This window comes from Heliconius melpomene, chromosome 8 (assembly GCF_056956725.1).
Source record: "Heliconius melpomene rosina isolate 202511_hmr_F chromosome 8, ASM5695672v1, whole genome shotgun sequence".
In the NCBI taxonomy this organism is placed as follows: Eukaryota; Metazoa; Arthropoda; class Insecta; order Lepidoptera; family Nymphalidae; genus Heliconius; species Heliconius melpomene.
This window is the reverse complement of record NC_140396.1, coordinates 150795-171590: the sequence shown is the minus strand read 5'-3', so window position 1 is coordinate 171590 and position 20796 is coordinate 150795. Positions and strand designations below refer to the sequence as shown.

Sequence of the window (20796 nt, the reverse complement as noted above, 5' to 3'; positions counted from 1 at the left end):
AAGTTGTTCGTAATAACGTACGAGTATATGAATAAGAGCTTACTTATCGTCGCTTGCTATTTTTGTGTATTACTTTTAAAGGTAAGACTCCAAAAAGAATCTTGTTTGAAATCTTTTACTGAACACTAACATGCCCATAAAGGTTCATGTATATGTCTCCACATACATATTTACATACATATCACAGTAAAACTTTTGCATGCGAGTTGTTTCCTCCTAAACTCGCCTCAGAAAAAACTCGTTGAAAACTCATAGCCAAATAAGCCCCGAGCCGCCCACGTCGTCGTCGTCGCGGCTGCGCCAACTTCGCCTGTAGCCGTGACTTGGGAATTTATTATTACAGAAAGAGAGCCATGTGTTGTATATGTATGTATAATGTATACGGTCGACAAGTCGCGGTCTCTGGTTTCGTAAAGAAAATAATCAATTGTAAGAAAAAGATCTAAAATCAAATCTGCGCAACCACCTTCAGCTAACTTCAGGGAGACCACAACTGGTCGGGCGTATTGTACGTCAGTTGCTACATCTCTAGCTATAATTTGGTGGTCATTCCAGTCTAGTTCAGTTTTAAACGTATTCAGCGTCCAAGCCGCAGTCGAATTGGGCCCGCGACCGCAACTACTGCAGCCATTGCGAAGTGAACCCTCTGCAATGCAAGTAAGGTCGATATTTGCTAGTTTCGGCGCGCACAATACCCTGGGAGCGGCACTAATGCGGCACATCCGCAGGGCGCGTCCCTCCCGGGGGCAAACATGTCCTCCGCCAAATTTACCTAATTTATTTTGATGATAGCAAAAATATGTACATATTTGACTGGCAGCGTCATTATTGTGTATCATCAATTATGCATCGACGCATAGAGGGCGAGTGAATGAGGACCGACGTGACGTGGTCGACGCTGTCGTCACGTGGACGTGTTTGTAAGTATATGTGACTGTATATAATAGTTAGTTATTGAGCTATTGTAGATTACTTATACTGTATATTGAAGTTTTTAACAGACATTGTTACAAAGACAATCTCATTAGAACCAAATCATATTAAACAAGGGAAAATAATTTAGTTTGAAGATGATTGGTTCACAGATAAGAACTAATATTTATATTCCACGCAAGTAAAGCTAATGAAATCCATATTTATTATGAAATTTTATAAATAAAAAACACACTGTTATAGTTAGTAGGTGGAAGCTTCATGTTCATTCAAAATACGATTCAAAAGTGTTTCTAAGTCTATTTGAATGTGTTACAAACGTGATGTGTGAACAACACCGCGAGACACGACCAACAAAGATAACAGCAAGGTAGAGTAAATTAAAATTCTTTAGACGACTCTCGGCGATACTTAGTTTAAAGCAGTTGATATAGAGAGCGAGTCACCTTTGTAATTACCGAGAGCAATTACGGAGTCCTCGGGCGTGAGCCGGCGGGAGTGGGGGGCACTGGCTGTGACGCCGCCGTAGGAATTAAAACATTCTGTGAAAGTCGAACAAAGAGCTGGTCGAGGCACGAGGCACCAGGTACCAGGTACCGGGCATGTGGTACGGCGGACTTCCTTATTGTTACTTGGTCTACAGAGCCTCATGCATGTGGACGACCGAACTCAGCTATTGACGGAAGTAATGAGGTTCGAGTCCGTGACGAGGCATGAGAGAGCACTTTCTTGTTCCGTGCTCCCACTCTTGTAGATAATAAGAAGGTATTATTTGCCCTTGTCGTCCTTTGTTACAACATTTTATTCAGTAGTTTTAATTATAGTACTTATACAATGACATATTTTTGGAAAAAAAATTGTAAATCTCGATACGGCTGCTTCATAATTTTTTATACACTCCCAGAATTTATATAGACTCTGTTATATTCAGCAAAGTAAGCAGAATCAATCTGCAGTGCCTGAAATGTTCTCATCCTGATTTTATAGAAAACATGACGTGTTTTGTTTAGTGGTGGCACACTCCGCCTACACACACATATGTACATATTTAAACCCAACATCTGCAATGCAAAAGATATGTTCGAATTGGAGTCGAACCCGCCACTATTATAGTTTTAGGTTATTTTTTTAATAAATTTGCTTACCAACCATATTGTTTATTTCCATGAGTTTTTTAAGGAAGTCTTATGTAAATTTATTTCAGAACTAATATTGTTTTAGCGTGAGGACGGGGACGGCGACGGGGTCGGGGACGCGGAGACGGCGGGTATTAATAGTCAACCTTGCCCCATTGAAGCTATTTGGGGGCCACTGTCGCTCTGCATCACCACGCGGGGCACGTCGCGGCGGAATGCTGTGTATACTGCTTACTAGAGGCCGTTTCATAATAGAAGAATAACCTAATCTAAAATTATAAATACCTACATAATTAAGAACATATTTTTTAAGCTTACCGCTTCCGGCTAAGTCGAGATAGGCAAATGGAACTTAGTGCAAAGACATTGCGTTCGCCACTTTCCAATATTTGGGACATTGTGTGTTGGCGGCGGAACTTGACGCCGCGCTTTGTCGCCGTCAATTTGTACCTTTATCAGTCAATTGTACTCCAATTTTATAGACAGATTGATCATTGGTGATTTCTCTGCATAAAGGTCAATTCAAACAGCGTTGAATATTACTACAATTGAAATGACGTAAATTACATAAGCAATTAGCCTTGCATGTTGTGAACCGGGTAACGGCCACGTACAGATAAAGCTACTTTTATATAAATAGGATTTATTCTTACCGAATGTGGAACGTTTTAATATTTCAAAAGTGATGTTTTTACTAATTTTCTTTTCTATATAATATTAAATATATATGTATATTTGACGTAGTTGGCAAGTAAATACCTTCGTATCCTATACGCAAAGATTATGGGCTCGGTATCGATGGAGCTGGTATATAACGTTAAATTGTCAAATTGATTGTTGATTTCTTATTAGAATTTACTACAAGTGTGCTACAAACACATCTTGGAATACAAATACAATATAGTTTATACAGATAAAACGAAGCAGTGGGCGGGCGCTAGTTAATAAATATGCGGAAAGCGTTAAACAATCATCTTTAATTTCTTTTTCCCGCGATGTATCACGCAGGAGATATGCAAATGTGATAAATTGTATTTACTGTAAACTATTCTAATTAGATTATGCAGGTTGTTGACTTCCCGCAAGGGAAGTACTTGTCATCTGGTTCGGGAAAAAATGTTTGAGTCCAAAAGCCGTGCGGCGGAAGTGGGTGGTTTTATCGCGTCCTATCGTAAACGCGTGTATTGCTCATAAAGCGAGTGACTAATTCAATTCAATCTGGTGCTGGGAATGTCACAGTGTAACTCAGGTCAGTAAATAAAACAATTAAAATGCAATTAGATACCACAGATATTTAATATTGAACTAAACGAACCGCCGGGAGGGACTGTTGCGCGTTGTTGTTTAACAAGTATCCAATCCGACGAGCGGAGAGCTCTGCGTAGTTACTTACGTTACTTCTGTTCGTTCAACTTTAAACTATATTGATACTTTTACAAATTATTTGACGCCGTTTAATCTAAATTATGATTTATAGAATTACCTTTTAAGTGGGTAGGATCGTATGATTATAGCTTAGTGTTTGATATAACTTACAAGTACTGGTTTAAAATGCTTAACTTTAACATAAACATTAACAATGTCTATAAAAACTCGGAAATTGGAAATTTACACATAATTTAAAACTTAAATACTCATACGTATTTACTTATAAGTAACAAATCAAAAGTGTTATAACATGCTTACTGGTTTATTAAATTCGGCAGAAAGTGGGGAACGGGGTGTCTCAACACTAGGTTCCCCCTGCCTGCCCTCCACCTGCTGTGTGCGGGATACAGCGCGAGGCCGATTTCAATATTAAATTCGTATAGTCATTGTAGTGTTCTTCTATCTTAATAAAACGCATAATATAGCATCGATTTAAATCCGTATTGTGCATATTTGCATAAAAATTCAACAGTAGCAGTCGCAGTCGGCGTGCACCCCGCGCCCCGCGCCCCTCGCCCCGCGCACTCGGCGGGCATTCCTCACGTTTATAAATTTGAGTTTCGGCTCAAACGCCGATGTCGTACGTTGCATTCTTTTCCAATTCCATCATTGTCGAACTAAATTTAAACATAAAATATTAAAATGAACGTAGGTAATACCCATTTTCTGAAGCAAAAAGTTTATAACAGTTGCTAGATAATATTGGTGTTAGAGACCTTCTCTCAAATTCAATATATTCTTTATCCAAATAAACTTATAAGCACTTTTGAATCGTCGAATGAACATATGAACAAAAAGCTACCACCGGTTCGGAAGGCAGTTCTGCTGAGAAGAGCCGGCAAGAAACTCAACAGTTGCTCTTTTTAAGAATTTTTTTTACAGATATTTTAAATTTTGGTAGTGGCAAATCTAGAATACACTGCGGAATTTTATTATATACACGTATGCTCAGACCCATAAAATATTTATTAACTTTTTAGAGGCGAAAACTTGGAGTAACAATCTTATCTTTATTTCTCGTTCCTATCGTATGATTGTCACTATGTTTACTATGACAATGTATATTTTGACGGACAAAGAGAATATTATAGTATAGAAATTGGGAAGCAACTGTAAGAATACCTGCATCTTTGAAAACATCTCGCAGAGAATCTCGCGCTCTTAGTTTATAAATATATCTCACGGCTCTTTTTTGGAGGATAAATATTGTATTTATGTCTGAAGCACTGCCCCATAGCAGCATTCCATAAGATAAAATACTATGGAAAAGCAAACAATATTCGCTTCTAATGTATAAATAATAAATAATAATATAATAAAGCGGAAGAGTTTGTTTGTTTGTTTGTTTGTTTGTTTGTTTGTTTGTTTGTTTGTTTGAACGCTAAGATCTCTGGATCTACTGGTCCGATTTACATTGTTTTTGTTTTGTATGAAAGCTGCATTCTTCAGAAGTGCTATAGGCTATATAACATTACATTACACATATATACTAATAAATTAAAATACTTTCTAATTTGACATGCAATTTATTCTGCCATGTTAATAATAACCGTCGTCGCTACGCGACAGCGTTCGTTACCGCGTCATTTTGATATTCATCCTTATGAAAATAAATATAATAGTCACTTTTAGCATTTCATCTAGATTGAAATTATATTTCTATACAAATTATATTCTTATATTTCAAGCAGGCGTAGCCGCGTCCGGGTCCGCTAGTGTATAAATATAGTTTGTTTGCTAACATCTCTATACAATTTGACACGACAAGATTTCGCTTTCCTTAGGAAGACATGCGACGTCGAGTCGCCATACATACATACATACATACATACATATACGGAAGATATAAGGAAAGTGGTGGGAAACGTTGATAAACGACCCTCCGTGACGTGTCGCCGGAGTACCTACAGGTGTAACCTTGTTAGTTATACTGAGAATATAGTTTACTTAATGAGCCGCCTTGAATTTTGCCAAAAAACATATGAAAAATCAGCAATTACTATAAACATTGCGTTTAAAGTGAAGTGGGCGGTGTGTAATTACGGTAGCCTTATTACTGTTCCTTTCCAAAACTACATAATTATACAGTTTGGAAAAAAGCTCTTGCTCTCTTGGCATTTAACTTAGTCGATACTAAACCTCATTAAAATGAGTTTAGCTTATAACAAAGTTACAACCTACTAGGTAACATATGTGGAAATATGTATGCAACGTCAGGTATATACCATTTTTTGTGTAATTATATTGAATAACTAGCGACTCACTCGTGGCTTTGCCCGCTTGTAAATATTTTAAGAGAGAAACTATTTAAAAAATATAATTAGGTACATATCATTTAATTTTCATTGTAATTTTCGTAGTTGTGCTAGAATTACGTTCCGTTTAGTGTATTTCATAGCTCGTTGACTAATGTAGCTAAAATGTGAACTTGTTTGTTTGAATGAGTTTAATGCGATTATTTATATCCGACTCCGACTGACCGACCCGGTATAGCCAGACTCATTATAAGTATGTAGGGAGGTCCCCTTGTTTTAAAAATAAAAACAGCTAAACGTCACGTTTTCCCATGGACTCGTGGACTCGTGGACTCTAGACGCTAGCAATTGTTTAGAAAATATTTGTGTGATTTTCTTGAAATATTGCCAGGCGACCGCCGCGACTCGGGAGCAGGGGGGGGAGGTCAGTGGGGGGATTGGGCTGAAACAAAAGCGGAACTCTATTTTCATTTCTTATTTTAATGCGAAGTGAATGCTTTGAAATATTTCCTATGTGTGACGTCATATCCGTGAAAGATATTATTTTGATAAATACAAATAACTAGTTTATTTTTAGCAAAAGTGTGATGAAAACTAAACGTGCCATAATCCATACCTATATTATAAATTCGAAAGTAACTCTGTCTGTCTGTCTGTCTGTCTGTCCTTTACACAATCAGGGCCAAACCGCTAATTTAATTGTGATAAAATACTCATATAGAGATACTTGAGGGTCCCGGGATGAACATAGGATACTTTTTTTTTCTCATATTTGTAATATTTTCGATATATACCAATATATTAAAATAATTAATTTGACAAGCAATTTATTCCGCCATGTTAATAACAATCGTCGCTACGCGTTGCTAAGCAACGGCTTGCAGAGTTTGTCGTTTCAAGAAAACGTCACCCAAAGTGAGTTTGCTTAACGCATACATGGCGCGCGCCGATATAGATTTGTATAAATTAACAAAAATTAGATGATTTCTATAACTTGATATGCATCCTTATGAAAATAAATATAATAGTCAATTTAGCATTTCATCTAGATGGAAATTATAGTTTACTGTACAACATTCTAATAAATAATTAAGGAGATGTCACTGATTCGAAATGACCTTGCCTACGAGTGGTATAGTATGACCGATGCGAACGGGCAGATGACTTTGAAGATTTTGTAAATTTTTATATATTTTCGAATTACTATTATTTTTTATGTAATTATTTGCTGCTTATAATGAATTTATCTCAGTTCGGTTATCTATACCGATGTTATACACTTAAAATATCGTAATTTTAATCATTTGGGATTTTTTTAAATATTGTTTGCAAAAATTAATAATTATTTAATATAGAATAATGTTTAGTACGCGCGCACGGCAAACTTTAGGTACTTTTTCTAATATTAAAAATTTCCTTTAGTTACTTTTACTTCTTTTGTTTGTTAATTTCGGTTACACAGATATTTTTTCTAATAATAAATCTCCACTTATAATTATTTTTTAACTTATTTTAATTATTTAGGCTTATATGTTCGCGGGCGTAGCCGCGTCCGGGCCCACTAGTCTATATATATAAAAGGACTTGCCTCACTGACTGAGGTAAGACGCACGCACAGCCGTAACCGCTGATGGTAGAAACGTGGAATTTGGACAGATGTTTACTTTCGTAATCTGGACATCCACTAAGAAGGGATTTTGAAAATTTTTAACCCTAAAGGGGTGAAATAGGAGTTGAAAGTTTGTATGGAAAAAAAATTAAATCGGCACCGATTCTTATAAAATTTGAAATTCAGACTCTTAAAAGTATTTAACTGAACACGTGTTTCATGGTTTTCTAGAATTCTTCCCCTAAGGGTGCAAATAAGGGGTTGAAAGTTTGTATAGAATTTTATTTAATCGGCACCAACTTTTATAAAATTTGAAATTCAGACTCTTAAAAATATTTAATTGAACACATGTTTCATGGTTTATTAGAATTCACCTATAAATACGCAAGCGAAGCTGTGCGCGTCCGCTAGTGGTATATAAAGTTGAAACGCTTCGTTCGTTATGCTACCTTCTTTCTTTTCTTATTCTTGCAAAACTTAGTATGTCACGAATACACATGTTTCATTAGAAATCACCGTACCTATTTGTGTTACTGAATAAATAGTTAATTTCCTCGAGTGGGGTTCGAACCCACAACTGTCACTTTGTGACCCTGCGCCACGATTGGCCTCTAACACATTAGTATTAAAGTAACAACATAATAAGGAAATACTAATCGAAGCCTCATAGACCCTCGTCTGTACTCGGTACTAACAGCCGCTTGTAAAAATGCGCGTCGCCGCGAAACTTTCTAAATCCGTTCGTTCAATGTGGCCGCCCTGCTACAGCACCACAGTGGGCACCCACTATACATATTTGAGGGGTATTTTGTGTCCGCAGCGTGCGTGCACTGAGGTACGCGCACGCAACTCTTTAGAATTACTTACCTCGTTTGGTGCTCCGGTCGTTACTCGTCAGCGTTACACCAGACTGGCGTTTTAATGGTATTAAACCAATCTCGTTTAATATGCTTTTCATTTCATTTTTTTATTGCTTTTATGAGTCTTGTGCATCATTTACTTGTTAAGAAAAAAACCTGTGACAAATGAAACTATTCTGCTTCGACCTATTATGAAACATTTTTATACAGCGCTTGAGATTCGTAAGCCATAAATATAGAGTGGTATCTGAATGTGTAATGTATATTTCATTATAATTCTGAGGTAACAGCTGACATTTTCATTCATCAGTTATGTATTTAGGCTGTTGCTTTATTTATTTAACGACACTCGCGGCGGAAACTGGACATTATGATGTTTTCTTTGAAACGCATCAGCGGACTGGTGTACTGCGACGCAGCTAAGGAACATTCAATAGCCCATTCACCAGAAAGAACAATGTCCTCGTTCCCTGAATAAACCCAACTCTTTATCGACGCATACCAATTGGAACCCGTGAGTGCGTGGTTATATATTGGCTTAAACTTTACGTCACCAGTATTTAAAAAGTATCATATTTCAAATGTATATTTTGGTAAGACATCAAATACATAAATATCTTACATAATGTTTTAATTTAATTCTAAACTTCACTTATACACTAATTATGTACATATATTTTTCTTTTTAAACAACTTGAACTTCTTTTCGGCTTCATGTTCTTAAGTTATTCGATCAATCATCGAACCGAAAAGCCATAATTTAACTGGTAAGAGAAAGGTTACTTTTGATTCAAATTTTTTAACCTAAAAGAATTGGAACGCATAAGATGAATATAAAAGAGTCTCAATTACAATTCTTATTACGTTTAAGATATTATCCAAAGTATTATTTAAACTATAGTTGATATATGTACCTGGGTTTCTATGAGTAATGTTGAGTGGCTCTAGACTACAATTCTGTTCATTAGGACTGAAAGGTGTTCATATTTTTAAATACTATTAATATTTCATAGTATGGAAATTGAACCCACAAGCAAAATTTTAAAAACATTTAAGGAAAAATCTTTGAATATATTAAAAATAATATGATAAATAAATGAGTCTTATATACTATTTCACTATTCTTAAAATCAAATATTAAAGAAAATAAATAATCATAAAAAGTGAGTAAGCGTAAGTGACAGTCGTGTAGGATGTGGCGCGAGGCGTGCTTTACGACCATGTTAGTTGTTTCGGAGTGGGCGACTCGAAATGTCTCAAGAAAGTAATTTACGATGTTAAATTAGAATATTGCTAATAATACCTCTATTCATATATAATATATACTAATAAAAAGCAATTTAATAAAATAACGGACTTCAAAAATGCCAAAATATTAATATCTCGAAACAACTTAACCGACTTTGATGAAACTTGGACTGTTCCAATTACAATAACGTCCATTCATACATGTTAAACGGATAACCTGCTTTTTATGTCTATTATAGTTATCAAATTTTAAATATAATATTTTATAGGAAGGTATTTATTATTTGTATATAACCATATAATAGTATATATAAGTGTACTGGAGCGGCTACAGCTGTCATAAAATAAATGGAGTGTAGCAATACACATAAATTGCATCATTCGATAAATATTTGACGTTGAATGCGTATGAGCTGTAAGTAATTATTATAGTTAAGTGGAAATAATTGCAATTTAATGGAACGCATTGTGTTTTTAATTATTTATAATAAAGAGAAATACATTATTATTACTAATATTTATTTGGGCTCACACAGTATACATATACCCTGCACATAGCATGGTACGCAGAGGGAACCTGGGATCCTAATGTTAAAAGATTCCATTCCCTGTTGAGAGTATCTCAGTAGGGAATGGAATCTTTGAATGAATTCTTTTCGATCGGTGGTCCTTCCGCCGAATCCTTAAGACATTGCGTGTTGAGTGGCGGAACTGGCGGAGAAATGAAAATATCAAATATATCATTTTCTCTTTATTTATTAAAGTATATTTCTGTTTTTAATGAGAATATAACATATGTATCTTGATTGTTAACAACCTTATTAGGACAGCAAATTAATATTAATGTACAATCTATGAAACATAACTGCGCTTAATTTATTCCTCAAGCGAAGAATTATCAAATATGGTAATAACGTAGGTACTGGTGTTCAGAAACTGATACATATCTTTACCGATACAGCTTTGATTGACGTAACTCCTTAATTATATCCACTAGTTTTATATTCTTTTATTACGATAGCAAGTTTAAATTGATTCGCTGACAATTTCGCGGCTTAATTGCCTCCGGCTCATTTTGATACATTTGATTGTCGTTTTTGCAAATTAAGTTATTCAATTTTAACAACAGAAGTAGATGCGTGACTCGCGTAGGTCCCCACAAACTGGACCGGAATGTGCAGTTTAATTAAACTATGCTACACCCAATACTTGTTGTTGTTGCGAGTTCAGTCCCGTGATGAGTTGGACTGCTATACAGAACCCATAACCTTTTACAAATAGACAGGCAATAAAAAAAGCAGTGATATTCCACAAGGGACCCTAATAACCCGCAACCATCGCGTCCACACATACAACTATATATACGAGTGTAATGTCCGCACGTACAATACCAGGTCTGGATCTCTATCTGGCTCTACGACGTCGCCGTGACTTATAACATTGGTGTCACTCAGCAGACCGGATTGTGTGAACGTCTGCTCGCCTTCCTGGCACTTTACAGTCGAAATGAGTGGCCGGAACGTTGAAGCTGATCGACTAACCCCAATAAGGAGTCCAGACTCCGGAGACCACTTCGGCAAGAAAAGTAACCAATTCGGTGTTTAAAAAGCATTTTAATTTTTCTGAAAAATATCTGCTAAAGCCTGTATTTGGACTTCTAGGAGACCTTTATAACGAAACTGGATTTAAAGTTGAAGTGGGTGAAGTAAAGTTGAATATATAATTTATAAGCTAATAAATTCATCGTATTAATATGTTATGTATAGAACAATAATATTTCAAATGATTTTAACAATAATAATTTAAATGAACATTAAATTACTTTTAACTGTAAACTAATGTAAGTCAGCAAAAAACATTTTAATCAATTATTCACAGATTTCAAGAGAAACGAGCATTAACACGGCTACGACCGTAATGAAGGCAGCGCCGCCCGACACCAGCACTGCCGCCACTGCTGCCATTTACGAACACCACTGAAATGGAAAAGTTGATTTAATTTATTACAAACAGCATTCGATTTATATTCAGAGTATTTTTTATCAGTTGAGTTGATTAATTAAAACAGACGCAATCTGGATTGAAATAAAAATAATGTTAGTAGATTTGTATTGATGCCATATGTATGTAAACTTATATAACGTAGATAAGTTCTTGTATTAGTACCGTTGCTTACTTGTTCGGTGTCGTACAGTTACAGTATAACCGAAGTTGTCTAAGAGAGCTTAAAAGAAAATGTTTTTGTGCTTAGTAACTCTTAACTTTAATAAATACGTTCACTATATGTATCTGGGAAAAGACTGTAGAGCTCTACATGGACATACATTCTGCATTGCTTACGATACTACTCTTGTTTTTATTCATTATTATATTTTAAGAATTCAATTGAAAATAATACTTAAATTAAATGTATTATCCTATATCTTATAAAACAAAGTCGCTTTTCGTGTCTGTCTGAACTTTCTAACTCTTCTTCTTCTAAACCACCCAACGGATTTTTATGCGGTTTTCACCATTAGGTCGAGTATTTCTCAAGGAAGGTTTATATATAATTTATTATTTGTACATTCTTATGTAAATTAACATAAATACGATAAATGTGTCTAAAGTCCTACCCGTTGAGACACTTTCGCGCATGCGCTGCTTTAATGGTAAGTACTACATGAAAATAATGTACTGGAGTATTATTCTTCTTAAGAAGATCTACAAAAAAGTCCGCGACAGCATATTTTTATCATTTAAGGATAACGTGTAGTGATCATATTTCTGTCTAAAAATAGTAATTTCAATATATTTTTTATTGTGAGGGATATTTTTCCATAATGGTATTAATCTTTATCCTTTAAAATACTTTATTAATTTTCTACGTTAAACGAAGATAAAATTTGTTTTTACACTATTTCGAAATTGCGAATAGTTTTAGAGAAAAACGCATTTAATTGTTGACACATGACGCCGTTTACACATCAACTGTATCGAGTTATGTTTCACTTATCCCTTACTCTCAGCATATAAATAAGTATTTTAGTTACGTTGGCCATTTAATGTAGATCAAAACTGTGTTTTACTGTTTTTTCATTTTAATAAGTACTTTAGAAGTTGTTACAATATCAAAATATCCTCGCTGCGAAACGCGCCTCGCGACGTTTTGCTTATACAAGCGAGTCATGAGCAGTCATCGGTGGTTCAGTGGTAGAATGCTCGCCTGCCACGCGGGCTGCCCGGGTTCAATTCCCGGCCAATGCATTCTATTTAATTTTCCTCACAGGCAGCCACGTAGTGCTTGCTTTTCATCAGGGACAGAATACCCTCTTCAGCATTAACCACAAGCTCAAAAAAAAAACCCGCCCGCTATAGAGGCATAGCAACGAAGATTTAGATGCGTTTGCACGTATTGAATAATTGGAGTTGAATGTATTATTTCAGCGCGATATATTTGGTTTCATATTTTTTGTAGTAGTTATTAGTAGGTAGGCTTTTGTTTATAATTTCTTCCGTTTAAAAATAGTCATTTAACTATCTAAAAATAGTCATTTAAATATATTTTAATAAGTACTTGAAAATATTAGTAGCACAGATTTAAAATTACGGTACCTACTAAAAAATCCTTGCTGTGTAAAATTATTGGAAAAGACTTATTGAAACTATGAAAATGCGGGTTGCATTAGAGTTTAATTAATTTTCACATTATCTTAAGTGCTTTGCAAACATACATTATATGAATAATCCAGTAGTAAAAGCGGGCGAAGCCGCAAGGGGGTCGCTAGTATACATTAAATTTAATCACAGGTTTGGAAGAGGAAATGGCATCAAACTACGCGTTGTTCGCGTCTTATAGAAATAAAGTGTTAGAGCTGAACCCCTGTGACCCCTGTGACCGGCCCCGCCAGTACACCTTGGTAATGTTCGCGACGAGGACCGTCACCTTCCTAAATATCGAGTAGGAATATAAAAACGTCACATTACTGCTTGTTTTTTCGCGGTAAGTACCCACTTAAACTTTTGGTATTTACGTTTACGTACTTAAAATATTTAACATTCTGACTTGCATTGACTTTCTGTATCTTGATTGTTAAGAGATTTATCTTCAATATTTATTTAATTTAGAGAATCTCCCTGTAATAGATCCTGCTATCCCTCTCCGACGCACTGCGCTAAACGTGATCACGTATGTATGTAGTGTTAGAGTTTATATAAGTTACATATAATTGTATAGACATTATTTTGTATTCTTGTCGAGACTTGTCAATATTTGTCAGTGAGTCATATTGTTATCTACCCGCTTAAAAGCATAATTGTCTAAGGCTTCTTGTAAAGTGTTTTTAATTTGGTATGGCAGTCTAGTCTGAGACGTCGTAGTGGACGGTCGAATAAAGCTTTGTACTAAATTGTACTTTTATTCTGAGCCCCTTTATATCTCAGAAGTGGTACCCGCTAAGAAAATACTCGGCTAATCAACATCAGTTACAATGGATACTATAAATAATTGTCGTCAAGGCATAAGCACGGCCGTCCATATGAGAGAAGATTTAACACGACCATCACAGGAAGATACTCGTGCACATTTTTCGAGACAAAGGGCGGTACGCAGTACTGCTCGTAGTAAATTACGACATTCAGTGCGGCGCCGTCGCCAATCCAACGACGGCACAAGTGTAAGTAGTGCAAGTGATGTCAGTTACACGCGATTTACTAGAAGTAAGCGACGGGGTCTAAGAAGTCACCATTAGAAGCGGAATCGAAGGCGTCATCGCAGTAGCAGCAGTGAAGTTTTAACGTCATCCCATTTGAGGAATTGAAGTGGCCGACGATGGCGCCATAGCAGTGAGAACATTGCCAACAGTGAAAGAAAGAGGGTACGTAGTAACATTGATGATAATTTTCATAATACTCATTTACTCATACGTGAAATGTTGCAATCAATGAATAAGTCATAGAATCGCGATGATAAATTGCCGTGGTAGGTAACGTTATATTATAATTTGACCCTATGTCAAAAGATTAAACAATTAATACGTAGATTTGTAAGGTAGAAGAGTGCTCACGAAATACGGTTGGTCTGATAGACAGATTATTCATTATGCTTTGCCGAAATTATTTGGTTTGGTTAAATCATAGTACGAAGAATTACCTTCTTTATTATTTAGTTGAACAGAATGGAAAGAAAAATTATTAGAATCTTATCCTACGGAGCCCGAACAAGTGTTTAGATATTTAAGTCAATTGATAAATCGTAATAAATTTTTCACAGATAGAATTCTAAATTTATCAGATAAATTTATCATAATTTTAATAATAATAAGAATAGGTCAACACGAGTACAAAGAGAGTCTGTTATAATTGTAATGAACCAGGATATTATACTATAAATGTACGAAACATATTTTAAGATCTTATCTAGTATACGAGTATAATATATAAAATGTAAAAAGAATGTAAGGAAGTCTAAAGCATTAAGTTCAAAGTATATTATTATTTCTAAAAGTATATGAATATCAAATATCAACATTGGTCGTATTTTTAAATTCGAAATACAAATTCAAAATTTCATTCAAATTTACATTTAAATTTACATTTACAATAATGTACTAAGCAAAAGAGTCAAAGTCATGTTAAAAGATTGATACAGTTTAAAGTAATAAAAAATGTATTAGACATCATTTTATAATGACAGTTGTCAGTTAATTCTGTTCTTGAGTGAGACTAAACGGAGTGTCTTCTAATTTCTTGTTCAAGCGAGCAAAGCTGCGGGCGGACCGCTAGTGTACAATATGTAACAAAATAGATCATCTAGTGGCTATGTGCCAGAAATTAGTAAATTAAAGCAATAAATAATTACAAGAATGTATTAAAAATAAATAAAGACTTACAATAATAATAAGTAAATAATAGATTATTGGTAGGTTATGTGGATTTAGGTAGTCGGTGTAAATTAATACCTGAAAATATTGTTATCGAACTTCATTTAAAATGGTATGAAAATAATTTGCCTAATTTAAGAGGTCTAAGCAATAATTTTATTTTACTATTCGGTAAGACTGAAGTTAAAATTAACATACAAAATATTTGCGAAACCATTGAAGTGTTAATTGTAAGTGATGACGTTATCAGCTATCCTATATTAGTAGGTCATTTATTTACGGACAATTTGGTATTGTTATTACTAAAATGCCAAGAGGTTTACATTACATTTTACAAAATGTAGCGAAAAATTACGTTTATTGTCCAATAGAAACATAAATATTTCCGCGAAAACAGTTGGTATAGTGAAGATTATATCACATAATAGATACTCGGATTTGTTTTATGTTCACGGTTCAAAAATGTGAGTGTGTTGACGTTTACAAAAATGTGAATTCTATTTAAGGCCAATACGAACTTGAAAATGGTCAGGGTTCAATTTTAATACTCAAATATTTCTCTCAATGATTCAAAAATTAAAGAAAGAAAAGAAATAAACTGAGCTAAGATAATTGTCGAAGAAATACCTATTAATATTATAAATTCAGAATATTTAGAGTTAGTATAGTTAGAAGTTAATATAGGGGAAGATTTAAGTAATGATAATGTATATATACTATAATATTCTCTTTGTCCCACAAAATATACATTGTCATAGTAAACATAGTGACAATCATACGATAGGAACGAGAAATAAAGACAAGATTGTTACTCCAAGTTTTCGCCTCCAAAAAGTTAATAAATCTTTTATGGGTCTGAGCATACGTGGAAAATTTAAAATATCTGTAAAAAAAAAAACTGACAAGTAAAGCTTATTACACTGTTCAAGAATATTTAGAGGATAAACATGTATGGAATTAATGTCTATTGAATGTAATGCAGGATAGCTGCCAACTAATGTAATAGATTGTGATTGTACCATTGATTTTGAAAAGAGCAACTGTTGAGTTTCTTGCCGGCTCTTCTCAGCAGAACTGCCTTCCGAACCGGTGGTAGCTTTTTGTTCATATGTTCATTCGACGATTCAAAAGTGCTTATAATAAGTTTATTTGAATAAAGAATATTTTGAATTTGAATGAGAATGATGTATTCAAAACTTGTTTGTCGAGTGGACTAGAAGAGTTAGGGTTTACCGATATTATTGAATTGGACATTGAGTTAACTGATTTTAAGCCTGTTAAATATCGACCACATAAGTTACGATCAGTAGTTACTATTAGTAGTAAGGGTAATGGTTCAAGATATGTTAATTGCCGGTGTTATTAAAGAGTCAAATTCTTCATATGTTCAAATTCTTCATAAGATAAAAGATTATGTGTTGATTATCGTGCTCTTAATAATAAAACTATAAAATAACACTATTCGTTACCGCTTATAGATAAACAGTTAGATTTGTTAGCGGGCAATAATTTATTTGTTTTACTAGATTTATTTTCGACGTTATCAAAAATTGTATTAGATCAGGTTCACGAAACACAATGCTATCACAGAATTTCCGATACCGAAAAATGTACACGATATGAGAAGATTTATTGATTTGGTAAGTTTTTTTTGAGAATGTTCATTAAAAACTTTGCACTTATTGCTAAAACATTGACTGATCTTTTAGACAGAATGTCTCTTGGCAATGGATTAATGAACCAGAAGAATCATTTAATATGTTAAAAGGAAAATTAGTAGAACGACTTTATTAGTGCTTTATGATCAAAATCTTATAACTGAATTGCAAACAGAGTTGATAATTTATTGTTACCGGTAGCATACTATAGTCGAAAGGATAACACTTCTATACTGGTTATAATTAACGCTTTTACAAAATGTATTAATATGTCAGCTGTGAAGAATACCAAAACGTCTACCACTATTAACGTATTTAAAGAACATTTTAGCTATTTTGGTAATCCGCTAAGACTTAGCACGGATAGAGGATTATGTTTTCTAGCAATCAATTTAAAACGTTTCATAAAAGTCGTAGTATAAAGCATATTCTTAATACGGTGGCAACACCGAGAGAAAATGGTAAATTCAAACGATTTAATCAAACAATATTTTAAATATAGTTTCAATATCTTAATTATAATTAATACTTAGGCGATATTCAGTTAGGTTTAAATACAACTATTCGTAAAACTACTCAAAAAACAAAAGTTGTTATTCGCTTATAAAATCCGTAATTCATTTATGGGACAATGTGTACGCGTTCACAACAAGATCCCAGAAAACGTCAGAGAATTTTCTATATCATGGTCTAAAAAAATTGTGAAAAGACATTTGTGTGTTAAAGGTTATTACCAAATTAATAATTTCATAAATGATAACACGCCTTGGGAATGAAATACTCGCTCCAGTCTGTTTCAAAGAAATCATTATCACAAATAATTAAATATTTGTATTTGTTTAAAATTTCAAAAAATAACTCCCGCTGAGTTTCTTGCGCCGGTTCTTCTCAGGTCTGAGCCACTAACTTAAGAGAACTGGTGGTAAATTATTTGACGTTCAAAAAGAATAAAACATCTAACTTTATTTTGAATAAAAAATATTTGAATTTGAATCGAATTTGAATAAATAATTGGTAGCACATAAAACATAATTAACGAAATATATTATGACACTGAGAAACGGTTGTCTGAAAATGCACTCGTAACGGTTAGGGTTGAGGTTAGTAGTCGAATTATAGAAAATCAAATAAGTATAAAAACATAGTTGCAATCGATAAAATAATCAATGGATCTTTTCAACGAGATGTTTCTAGCTTCGAATTTGAAGAAAACAGTAATGACACAGAGTAATGAGTACCATGCTAATTGTTAGTTACAGATGATTACAGTAGCAGACTACAGCTAGTGCCAGAAGCTGGCACAGATAGTTTTTTTAGCAGAATGCGCAGATGTAGTCTACAGATGTATCAGAGTCATGATTATATGCACAGATGACAGAGAGCAGACTATAATGTTGTGAGCTGAGTGGTGAGTGACATTGATGGCATGGATATCCCCAGCAGATTGCAGCATTCATAGGCCCGTGATTTAGTCAGTGCAGAGGGCAGACTATAATGTTGTGAGCTGAGTGGTGAGTGACATTGATGGCATGGATATCCCCAGCAGATTGCAGCATTCATAGGCTCGTGATTTAGTCAGTGCAGAGGGCAGACTATAATGTTGTGAGCTGAGTGGTGAGTGACATTGATGGCATGGATATCCCCAGCAGATTGCAGCATTCATAGGCTCGTGATTTAGTCAGTGCAGAGGGCAGACTATAATGTTGTGAGCTGAGTGGTGAGTGACATTGATGGCATGGATATCCCCAGCAGATTGCAGCATTCATAGGCCCGTGATTTAGTCAGTGTAGAGGGCAGACTATAATGTTGTGAGCTGAGTGGTGAGTGACATTGATGTCATGGATATCCCCAGCAGATTGCAGCATTCATAGGCCTGTGATTTAGTCAGTGCGGAGGTGGAATGTGAATTGCTATGGGTTCGCTTGTGTGGCGGAACTTTGAGGAGATGGCTCTTAGCTCTGCGCCTTGTCTACCTAGGATATTTAAGCGGTACGTAGATGACACTTTTACAATTTTACGTATGGACAATATTTACATATTCCTGAACCATCTCATTTCATTAATAACAATATTCAATTCACAATATAATTACAGGCAAGTAATTCCTTAGCTTCCCTTGTTGTGTCCCAATGACACAATAGGCCACACAATATATAGGAAACCACGCACACGAATAGATACCTCAATGGTGAATTGCACCACTACCCTACACAGTTATCTACCGTTGGCAAATATTTGTTTCAGAGAGCATCTGCGACGCTGATCACCTAGGGGACTAGTTTCGCCAGGGGAAGAATTCCCTTCATCAGAATAAGCTTCCAGTTTACCGCCAGCGTTGTCAGAAGACTAACATCCTTGAAATCACAAACCTACCATACCAGAAGGCCAGATACAGTCAGGTCATTCTGCAGGAGTTCAGGGCGGTACGCGAGGAAATTAGGAAATCGTTGGCAGTAGTCAACTGACAGACAAATGCCACCTCAGTCTGCCCGTGACCGCGGACTTCCAAATATGCGCGATTGGTCCGGTTAAAAGAGCTTCATTTACAACTTTGTTTTGTTTTTTTTTGACCATGGAGTAAATAGTAAACAATTATTAAGTGTGTGTGATGCTAATGAATAAAATAATGTTAACGTTAATAATAACGACTATTGTATTATGTATGATTAATCAGATAAATTAAAGTAATACTTGGTATAATATAAGTTAATATATGCATAAGTTGCTTAGTTATTTAATGTTAATGCTGTTGCGAGAGGACTCGCCTCTCTTCAGGAAGGCCGAGCTGTTAGAGTTTATATAAGTTACATATAATTGTATAGACATTATTTTGTATTCTTGTCGAGACTTGTCAATATTTGTCAGTGAGTCATATTGTTATCTACCCGCTTAAAAGCATAATTGTCTAAGGCTTCTTGTAAAGTGTTTTTAATTTGGTATGGCAGTCTAGTCTGAGACGTCGTAGTGGACGGTCGAATAAAGCTTTGTACTAAATTGTACTTTTATTCTGAGCCCCTTTATAGTAGTGCTGCGCATCACACGCGATCCCAAATAAGCCAATTTTTATGCAAGTTGGAGAACGAAACTACGGACTACCACTTGATAGTTGGTTGTCTTTGCCTCTCCTCCGGTATAACTGCCGAATGAAAGCTAAACACTAAAGCATTAAGCCTTATGGTTTTGTAAATTCGATTCCAACCACAATGAAAAATTATTATTAAATTATTATATTAACGACGCAAAGCTTGTTGAGTTCCGCCACTCGACACGCAATGCCTCGATAATTCGGCGGAAAGTTGAGAACTGAAGTGTCTCAATGGGAACGTATATCTTAAAACTTGGTTACCTTTGCCTACCCTGCTAGGTAACAAACTGTATGCGACCAGAACTTAAGTTACCTTAGTCTGGTCTGACAACTGTCGCCTAACAAGCACCAGACGTGAACATGCACGAGATTAAATCAATATCGCGATTGAGTGTCGAAGATAACGGAAGTCACGCGGCCGTTTTAAAAATACTTTTTAAATTTTTATTTTAATCAAATCGGTCACTGTCGAATAATCTTAATTGAAGTTTTGTTCGTAAAAGTTTCCAATGACATTATTTTCCGATCGCGTTTCTTGTTCGATCCTTATCGCGGTACATTTAATTAAAAATCCGAAGCAATTGGTATGATCGTGCTCATACTCATATAAGGGAACGGGAACTTTACTTGTATTTACTTTTACAGAGCGCCCCACTTACTAATAACGGCATAACCAAAACTAAAAATGCAACTTCCTTTATAATGGCCAAATATAATTACACT

The 20796-nt window shown here is 35.0% G+C and overlaps 1 long non-coding RNA gene across 1 annotated transcript; it reads left to right on the top strand.

Moving 5' to 3' along the window:
- The first annotated feature begins 13549 nt into the window (after positions 1-13549).
- Positions 13550-19982, top strand: LOC146536582 (uncharacterized). The gene is made up of 2 exons (XR_014878203.1): positions 13550-14325; positions 18242-19982. It is a non-coding gene; the product is annotated as an uncharacterized LOC146536582 (long non-coding RNA).
- Positions 19983-20796: the final 814 nt, after the last annotated feature.